Genomic DNA, 10,652 nt, shown 5'->3' with positions numbered 1-10,652 from the left:
GATTTCTCAGGTTTTTACTAGATTCGAACACATTTCACATTCTCCCCTTGAAACGCGGGTGATAGGCCTCCCTTCCTGCAAAATGGTAAGGTCCTAGCTGATGTCCAAGGAACCAAAGCCGGCTAAAAAGGCAATTATCGATAACTGACAATTGAACTGTAGTGCCTCTTACTGGCAATTACATCAACTTAGAAGCTTCTTCTGTGTTTTACCAGGGTGCGTATAGTGTCTCCGCATACCACAGCACGCAGTATAGCTTTCCACGCGATAAATATAATCGTTTCAGAGAGAAGAGCGGCAAATTTGCCGACCTGGCATCAAGTTGATTCGATATCAAATGACGAAAACGTGCGGATTTCTCAGCGTTTTACTACATATGAACACTTTTCACATACTCCCGTGCAACGTGGGTCCTAGACGACCATTCATGTGAAATTGTAAAGTCCTAGGGCATGTCCAAGGCACCAAAGCCGTCCGAAAAGTCAACAATCTATAACTAAAACTTGAATTGTACTGCCTCTTACTGACTATTACATCAACTTAGAAGCTTCTTCTGTGTTCTACTATGGTGCGTAAAGAGTCTCCGCATACCACAGCATGCGACATAGCTCTACACACGATAAAAGAAATCGTTTCAGAAAGAAGAGCGGCAAATGTGTCGACGTGGCATGAGGTTGATTCGATAGCAAATGACGAAAACGTGCGGATTTCACCGGTTTTTACTGTATATGAACACTTTTCACATTCTCCCGTGCAACATTGTTGCCAGACCTCCCTTCATGCAAAATCTTTAGGTCATTGCTGACGTCCAAGGCACCAAAGGTGGCTAAAAAGTCAATAATCGATAGCTAAAACTCGAATTGTACTGCCTCTTACTGGCTATTACATCAGCTTAGAAGTTTCTTCTGTGTTCTACTATGGTGAGTATAGTGTCTCCATATCCGACAGCACGCGACATAGCTATGCACACGATAAATGTAATAGTTTTAGAGAGAAGAGCGGCAAATATGACCATCTGGCATGAAGTTGATTCGATAGCAAATGACGAAATCGTGCAGATTTCTCAGGTTTTTACTACATATGAACACTTTTCACATTCTCCCGTGTAACGTGGGTGCTAGACCTCCCTTCATGAAAAATCGTGATGTCCTAGCTCATGTCCAAGCCACCACAGCCGTCTAAAAAGTCAATAATCGATAACTAAAAGTTGAATTTTACTGCCTCTTACTGGCTATTACATCAACTTAGAAGCTTCTTCCGTTCTACTATGGTGCGTATAGTGTCTCCGCATACCTCAGTACGCGACATAGCTTTGCACGCGATAAATATAAACATTTCATAGAGAAGAGCGGCAAATGTGACGATCTGGCAAAAAGTTAATTCGATAGCAAATGACGAAAACGTGCGGATTTCTCAGGTTTGTACAACATATGAACACTTTTCACATTCTCCCGTGCAACGTGGGTGCTAGACCTCCATTCATGCAAAATCCTAAGGTCCTAGCTCATGGCCAAAGCACCAAATCCGTCTAAAAAGTCCATAATCGATAACTAAAATTTGAATTGTACTGCCTCTTACTATCTGTTACATCAACTTTCAAGCTTCTTCTGTGTTCTGCTATGGTGCGTATAGTGTCTCCGCATACCGCAGGGCGCGACATAGCTATGCACATGATAATTATAATCGTTTCAGAGAGAAGAGCGGCAAGTGTGACGACCAGGCATGAGGTTGATTCGATAGCAAATGACGAAAACGTTAGGATTTCTCAGGTTTTCACTACATATGAACACATTTCACATTCTCCCATGCAACGTGGGTGCTAGGCCTCCCTTCATGCAAAATGTTAAGGTCCTAGCTCATGTCCAAGCCACCAAAGCCGTCTAAAAAGTCAATAATCGATAACTAAAACCTGAATTGTACTGCCTTTACTGGCTATTACATCAATTTAGAAGCTTCTGTGTTCTACTATGGTGTGTATAGTGCCTCCGCATACCACAGCACGCGACATAGTTTTGCACATGATAAATATAATCCTATCAGAGAGCAGAGCGGCAAGTGTGATGTCCAGGCATGAGGTTGATTCGATAGCAAATGACGAAGAAGTTAGGATTTCTCAGGTTTTTACTAGATATGAACACATTTCACATTCTCCCCTTGCAACGTGGGTGCTAGGCCTCCCTTCGTGCAAAATGGTAAGGTCCTAGCTCATGTCCAAGGCACCAAAGCCGACAAAAAGGCAATAATCGATAACTGAAAATTGAACTGTACTGCCTCTTACTGGCTATTACATCAACTTAGAAGCTTCATCTGTGTTTTACTAGGGTGCGTATAGTGTCCTCGCATACCACAGCACGCAGCATAGCTTTCCACGCGATAAATATAATCGTTTCAGAGAGGAGAGCGGCAAATTTGACGACCTGGCATCAAGTTGATTTGATAGCAAATGACAAAAACGTGACGATTTCTCAGGTTTTTACTACATATGAATACTTTTCACATTCTCTCATGCAACATATGTGCTAGACCCCCTTCATGCAACATTTTATTGTCATAGCTCACGTCCAAGGCACCAAAGCCGGCTAAAAATTCAATAATCGATAGCTAAAACTTGAATTGTACTGCCTCTTACTGTCTATTACATCAACTTAGAAACTTCTTCTGTGTTCTACTATGGTGCGTATAGAGTCTCAACATCCCACAGCACGTGACATAGCTTTCCACACGATAAATGAAATCGTTCCAGAGAGAAGAGCGGCAAATGTGACAAACTGGAGTGAAGTTGATTCGATAGCAAATGACGAAAGCGTGCGCATTTCTCAGCTTTTTACTACATATGAACACTTTTAACATACTCCCGTGCAACGTGGGTCCTAGACGACCCTTCATGTGAAATCTTAAGGTCCTAGCGCATGTCCAAGGCACCAAAGCCGTCCAAAATGCCAACAATCGATAACTAAAACTTGAATTGTACTGTCACTTACTGGCTATTACATCAACTTAGAATCTTCTTCTGTGTTCTACTATGGTGCGTATAGTGTCTCCGCATACCACAGCACACGACATAATTTTGCACACGATAAATATAATCGTTTGAGGTGGAAGAGCGGCAAATGTGACGACCTGGCATGAGGTTGATTCGATAGCAAATGACGAAAACGAGCGGATTTCTATGGTTTTTACTGTATATGAACACTTTTCACATTCTCCCGTGCAACATTGTTGCCAGACCTCCCTTCATGCAAAATCTTTAGGTCATTGCTCACGTCCAAGGCACCAAAGGTGGCTAAAAAGTCAATAATCGATAGCTGAAACTTGAATTGTTAAGCCTCTTACTGAATATTACATCAGCTTAGAAGTTTCTTCTGTGTTCTACTATGGTGCGTATAGTGTCTCCACATCCGACAGCATGCGACATAGCTTTGCACACGGTTAATGTAATAGTTTCAGAGAGAAGAGCGGCAAATGTGACCATCTGGCATGAAGTTGATTCGATAGCAAATGACGAAATCGTGCGGATTTCTCAGGTTTTCTACTACATAAGAACGCTTCTCACATTCTCCCTTGTAACGTGGGTGCTAGACCTCCCTTCATGAAAAATCGTAAGGTCCTAGCTCATGTCCAAGCCACCAAAGCCGTCTAAAAATCAATAATCGATAACTAAAACTTGAATTGTACTGCCTCTTACTGGATATTACATCATCTTAGAAGCTTCTTCCGTTCTACTATGGTGCGTATAGTGTCTCCGCATACCACAGTACGCGACATAGCTTTGCACGCGGTAAATATAAACGTTTCATAGAGAATAGCGGCAAATGTGACGATCTCGCATAAAGTTGATTCGATAGCAAATGACGAAAACGTGCGGATTTCTCAGGTTTTTACTGCATATGATCACTTTTAAAAAACTCCAATGCAACGTGGGTGCTAGACGTCCCTTCTTGAAAAGTCGTAAGGTCCGAGCTGATGTCCAAGACACCAAAGCCGTCTAAAAAGTCAATAATCGATAACTGAAAGTTGAACTGTACTGCGTCTTACTGGCTATTACATCAACTTAGAAGCTTCTTCTGTGTTCTACTATGGTGCGTATAGTGTCTCCGCATACCACAGAACGCGACATGGCTTTGCACACGGTAAATATAATCGTTTCAGAGAGAAGACCGGCAAATGTGACGACCTGTAATGAGGATAATTCGATAGCAAATGACGAAAACGTGCGGATTTCTCAGGTTTTTACTACATATGAACACTTTTTACATTCTCCCCTGCAACGTGGATGTTAGACCGATCTTCATGCAAAGCCGTAAGGTCCTAAAACATGTCCAAGGCACCAAAGCCGTGTAAAAAGTCATTAATCGATAACTAAAACTCTAATTGTATTGCTTCTTACTGGCCATTACATCAACTTAGAAGCTTCTTCCGTTCTACTATGGTGCGTATAGTGTCTCCGCATACCATAGTACGCGAAATAGCTTTACACACGATAAATATAATAGTTTCAGAGAAAAGAGCGGCAAATGTGACCATCTGGCATGAAGTTGATACGATAGCAAATGACGAAAACGTGTGGATTTCTTCGGTTTTTACTACATATGAACACTTTTCACATTCTCCCATAAAACGTGGGTGCTAGACCTCCCTTCATGCAAAATCTTAATGTCATAGCTCACGTCCAAGGCTCCAAAGGCGGCTAAAAATTCAATAATCGATAACTAAATCTTGAATTGTACTTCCTCTTACTGGCTATTACATCAACTTAGGATCTTCTTCTGTGTTCTACTATGGTGCGTAAAGTGTCTCCGCATACCACAGTACGCGACATAGCTTTGCACACGATAAATATAATAGTTTCAGAGAGAAGAGCGTCAAATGTGACTATCTGGCATGAAGTTGATACGATAGCAAATGACGAAAACGTGCGGATTTCTTAGGTTTTTACTACATATGAACACTTCTCACATCTCCCGTGCAACGTGGGTGCAAGACCCCCGTTCATGCAAAATCGTAAGGTCCTAGCTCTTGTCCAAGGCACCAAAGCCGTCTAAAAAGTCAATAATCGATAACTAAAACTAGAATTGTACTGCCTCTTACTGGCTATTATATCAACTTAGAAGCTTCTTCTGTGTTCTACTATGGTGCGTATAGAGTCTCCGCATACCACAGCACGCGACATAGTTTTGCACACGGTAACTATAATTGTTTCAGAGAGAAGAACGGCAAATGTGACGACCTGGCATGAAGTTGAATCGATAGCAAATGACGAAAACGTGCGGATTTCTCAGGTTTTCTACAACATATGAACACTTTTCACATTCTCCCGTGCAACGTGGGTGCTACACCTCCGTTCATGCAAAATCGTAAGGTCGTAGCTCATGTCCAAGACGCCAAAGCCGTCTAAAAAGTCAATAATCGATAACTGAAAATTGAATTGTACTGCCTCTTACTGGCTATTACATCAACTTAGAAGCTTCTTCTGTGTTCTACTATGGTGCGTATTGTGTCTCCGCTTAACACAGCATAAGACATAGCTTTGCACACGATAAATATAATCGTTTCAGAGAGAAGAACGGCAAATGTGGCGACCTGGCATGTAGTTGATTCCATAGCAAACGATAAAAACGTTCTGATTTCTCAGGTTTTTACTACATATGAACACTTTTCACATTCTCCCGTGCAACGTCGGTGCTAGACCTCCGTTCATGCAAAATCGTAAGGTCGTAGCTCATGTCCAAGACGCCAAAGCCGGCTAAAAAGTCAATAATCGGTAAAAAATTCTTGAATTGTACTGCCTCTTACTGGCTATTACGTCAACTTAGAAGCTTCTGTGTTCTACTATGGTGCGTATAGAGTCTGCGCAAACCACAGCACGCGACATAGCTTTGCACGCGATAAATATAATCGTTTCAGAGAGAAGAGCGGAATATGTGACGATCTGGCATGAAGTTGATTCAATAGCAAATGACGAAAACGTTAGGAATTCACAGGTTTTTACTACATATGAACTCACTTCAAATTCTCCCATGCAACGTGGGTGCTAGGCCTCCCTTCATGCAAAATCTTAAGGTCCTAGCTCATGTCCAAGCTAAAGAAGCCGTCTAAAAAGTCAATAATTGATAACTAAAACTTGAATTGTACTGCTTCTTACTGACTATTACATCAACTTAGAAGTTTCTTCTGTGTTCTACTATGGTGCGTATAGTATCTCCGCATACCACAGCACGCGACATGGCTTTGCACACGATAAATATAATCGTTTCAGAGAGAAGATCGGGAAATGTGGCGATCTAGCATGAGGTAGATTCGATAGCAAATGACGAAAACGTGCTGATTTCTCAGCTTTTTGCTACATATGAACACTTTTCACATTCTCCCGTGCAACGTGGGTGCTAGACCTGCCTTCAAGAAAAATCGTAAGGTTCTAGCTAACGTCCAAGGCACAAAGACGGTTAAAAAGTCAATAATCGATAGCTAAAACTCGAATTGTACTGCCTCTTACTGGCTATTACATCAGCTTAGAATCTTCTTCTGTGTTCTACTATGGTGCGTATAGTGTCTCCACATCCCACGGCACCCGACATAGCCTTGACCACGATAAATATAATCGTTTCAGAGATAAGAGCGGCAAATGTGACAACGTGGCACGAAGTTGATTCGATAGCAATTGACGAAAACGTGCGGTTTTCTCAGGTTTTTACTGCATATGATTACTTTTCAAAATTTCCAATGCAACGTGGGTGCTAGACCTCCCTTCATGCAAAATCTTAATGTCCTTGCTCATGTCTAATGCACCAAAGCCGTCTAAAAAGTCAATAATCGATAACTAAAATTTGAATTGTACTGCCTCTTACTATCTCTTACATCAACTTTCAAGCTTCTTCTGTGTTCTACTATGGTGCGCATAGTGTCTCCGCATACAACAGCACACGACATAGCTTTGCACACTATAAATATAATCGTTTCAGATTGAAGAACGGCAAATGTGACAATCTGGCATAAAGTTGATTCGATAGCAAATGACGAATACGTTCAGATTTCACAGGTTTTTACAACATATGAACACTTTTCACATTCTCCCGTGCAACGTGGGTGCTAGACCTCCCTTCGTGCAAAATCGTACGGTCCTAGCACATGTCCAAGACACGAACGCTGTCTAAAAAGTCAATAATCGATAACTGAAAATTGAACTGTACTGTCTCTTACTGGCTATTACATCAGCTTAGTGGCTTCTTCTGTGTTCTACTATGATGCGTATAGTGTCTCCACGTCCCACAGCACGCGACATAGCTTTGCACACGATAAATATAATCTTTTCAGAGATAAGAGCGGCAAATGTGACAGCATGGCATTAAGTTGATTCGATAGCAAATGACGAAAGCGTGCGGATTTCCCAGTTTTTTACTACATATGAACACTTTTCACATTCTCCCATGAAACGTGGGTCCTAGACGTCCCTTCATGTGAAATCGTAAGTTCCTAGCGCATTTCCATGGCACCAAAGCCGTCTAAAAGTCAACAATCGATAACTAAAACTTGAATTGTACTGCCTCTTACTGGCTATTACATCAACTTGTAAGCTCTTTCTGTGTTCTACTATGGTGCGTATAGTGTCTCCACATCCTACAGTACGTGACATAGCTTTGCACACGATAAATATAATCGTTTCAGAGATAAGAGCGGCAAATGTGACAGCATGGCATGAAGTTGATTCGATAGCAAATGACGAAAACGTGCGGATTTCTCAGGTTTTTATTACATATGAACATTTATCAAATTCTCCCGTGCAACGTGGGTGCTAGACCTCCCTCCATGCAAAATCTTAAGGTCCTAGACCATGTTCAAGGCACCAAAGCCGTCTAAAAATTCAATTGTCGACAACTAAAATTAGAATTGTACTGCCTCTTACTATCTGTTACATAAACTTTCAAGCTCCTTCTGTGTTCTACTATGGTGCGTATAGTGTCTCCACATCCCACAGCACGCGACATAGCTTTGCACACGATAAATATAATCGTTTCAGAGAGAAGAGCGGCAAATATGACGACCTGGCATGAAGTTGATTCCATAACAAATGACGAAAACGTGCGGATTTCTCAGGTTTTTACTACATATGAACACTTTTCACATTCTCTCGCGCAACATGGGTGCTAGACCCCCCTTCATGCAAAATCTTAATGTCATAGCTCACGTCCAAGGCACCAATGCCGACTAAAAATTCAATAATCGATAACTAAAACTTGAATTGTACTGCCTCTTACTGGCTATTACATCAACTTAGAAGCTTCTTCTGTGTTCTACTATGATGCGAATAGTGTCTCCACATACCACAGCACAGGACATAGCTTTGCACACGATAAATATAATCGTTTCAGATAGAAGAACGGCAAATTTGACGACCTGGCATGAGGTTGATTCGATAGCAAATGACGAAAACGTGCGGATTTCTCAGGTTTTACTGACTACAGGGTTATAAACACAAAATCAAATAGGGGTAATGCAGGAGTAGGTTTAATAATGAATAGGAAAATAGGAATGCGGGTAAGCTACTACAAACAGCATAGTGAACGCATTATTGTGGTCAAGATAGATACGAAGCCCACACCTACTACAGTAGTACAAGTTTATATGCCAACTAGCTCTGCAGATGATGAAGAAATTGAAGAAATGTACGATGAAATAAAAGAAAATATTAAGATAGTGAAGGGAGACGAAAATTTAATAGTAATGGGTGACTGGAATTCGAGTGTAGGAAAAGGGAGAGAAGGAAACATAGTAGGTGAATATGGATTGGGGCTAAGAAATGAAAGAGGAAGCCGCCTAGTAGAATTTTGCACAGAGCACAACTTAATCATAGCTAACACTTGGTTTAAGAATCATGAAAGAAGGCTGTATACGTGGAAGAACCCTGGAGAAACTAAAAGATATCAGATAGATTATATAATGGTAAGACAGAGATTTAGGAACCAGGTTTTAAGTTGTAAGACATTTCCAGGGGCAGATGTGGACTCTGACCACAATCTATTGGTTATGACCTGTAGATTAAAACTGAAGAAACTGCAAAAATGTGGGAAATTAAGGAGATGGGACCTGGATAAACTGAAAGAACCAGAGGTTGTACAGAGTTTCAGAGAGAGCATAAGGGAACAATTGACAGGAATAGGGGAAAGAAATACAGTAGAAGAAGAATGGGTAGCTCTGAGGGATGTAGTAGTGAAGGCAGCAGAGGATAAAGTAGGTACAAAGACGAGGGCTGCTAGAAATCCTTGGGTAACAGAAGAACTATTGAATTTAATTGATGAAAGGAGAAAATATAAAAATGCAGTAAATGAAGCAGGCAAAAAGGAATACAAACGTCTCAAAAATGAGATCGACAGGAAGTGCAAAATGGCTAAACAGGGATGGCTAGAGGACAAATGTAAGGATGTAGAAGCTTATCTCACTAGGGGTAAGATAGATACTGCCTACAGGAAAATTAAAGAGACCTTTGGAGAGAAGAGAACCACGTGTATGAATATCAAGAGCTCAGATGGCAGCCCAGTTCTAAGCAAAGAAGGGAAGGCAGAAAGGTGGAAGGAGTATATAGAAGGTTTATACAAGGGTGGTGTACTTGAGGACAATATTATGGAAATAGAAGAGGATGTAGATGAAGACGAAATGGGAGATACGATACTGCGTGAAGAGTTTGACAGAGCACTGAAAGACCTGCGTCGAAACAAGGCCCCCGGAGTAGACAACATTCCATTAGAACTACTGACGGCCTTGGGAGAGCCAGTCATGACAAAACTCTACCAGCTGGTGAGCAAGATGTATGAGACAGGCGAAATACCCCCGACTTCAAGAAGAATATAATAATTCCAATCCCAAAGAAAGCAGGTGCTGACAGATGTGAAAATTACCGAACTATCAGTATAATAAGCCACGGCTGCAAAATACTAACGCGAATTCTTTACAGACGAAGGGAAAAACTGGTAGATGCAGACCTCTGGGAAGATCAGTTTGGATTCCGTCGAAATGTTGGAACACGTGAGGCAATACTGACCTTACGACTTATCTTAGAAGAAAGATTAAGAAAAGGCAAACCTACGTTTCTAGCATTTGTAGACTTAGAGAAAGCTTTTGACAATGTTGACTGGAATACTCTTTTTCAAATTCTAAAGGTGGCAGGGGTAAAATACAGGGAGCGAAAGGCTATTTATAATTTGTACAGAAACCAGATGGCAGTAATAAGAGTCGAGGGGCATGAAAGGGCAGCAGTGGTTGGGAAAGGAGTGAGACAGGGTTGTAGCCTCTCCCCGATGTTATTCAATCTGTATATTGAGCAAGCAGTAAAGGAAACAAAAGAAAAATTTGGAGTAGGTATTAAAATTCATGGAGACGAAGTAAAAACTTTGAGGTTCGCCGATGACATTGTTATCCTGTCAGAGACGGCAAAGGACTTGGAAGAGCAGTTCAACGGAATGGACAGAGTCTTGAAAGGAGGATATAAGATGAACATTAACAAAAGCAAAACGGGGATAATGGAATGTAGTCAAATTAAATCGGGTGATGCTGAGGGAATTAGATTAGGAAATGAGACACTTAAAGTAGTAAAGGAGTTTTGCTATTTAGGAAGTAAAATAACTGATGATGGTCGAAGTAGAGAGGATATAAAATGTAGA

The sequence above is a fragment of the Schistocerca gregaria genome, chromosome 1, assembly GCF_023897955.1.
Source record: "Schistocerca gregaria isolate iqSchGreg1 chromosome 1, iqSchGreg1.2, whole genome shotgun sequence".
NCBI lineage: Eukaryota > Metazoa > Arthropoda > Insecta > Orthoptera > Acrididae > Schistocerca > Schistocerca gregaria.
This window is presented reverse-complemented; position numbering follows the sequence as displayed.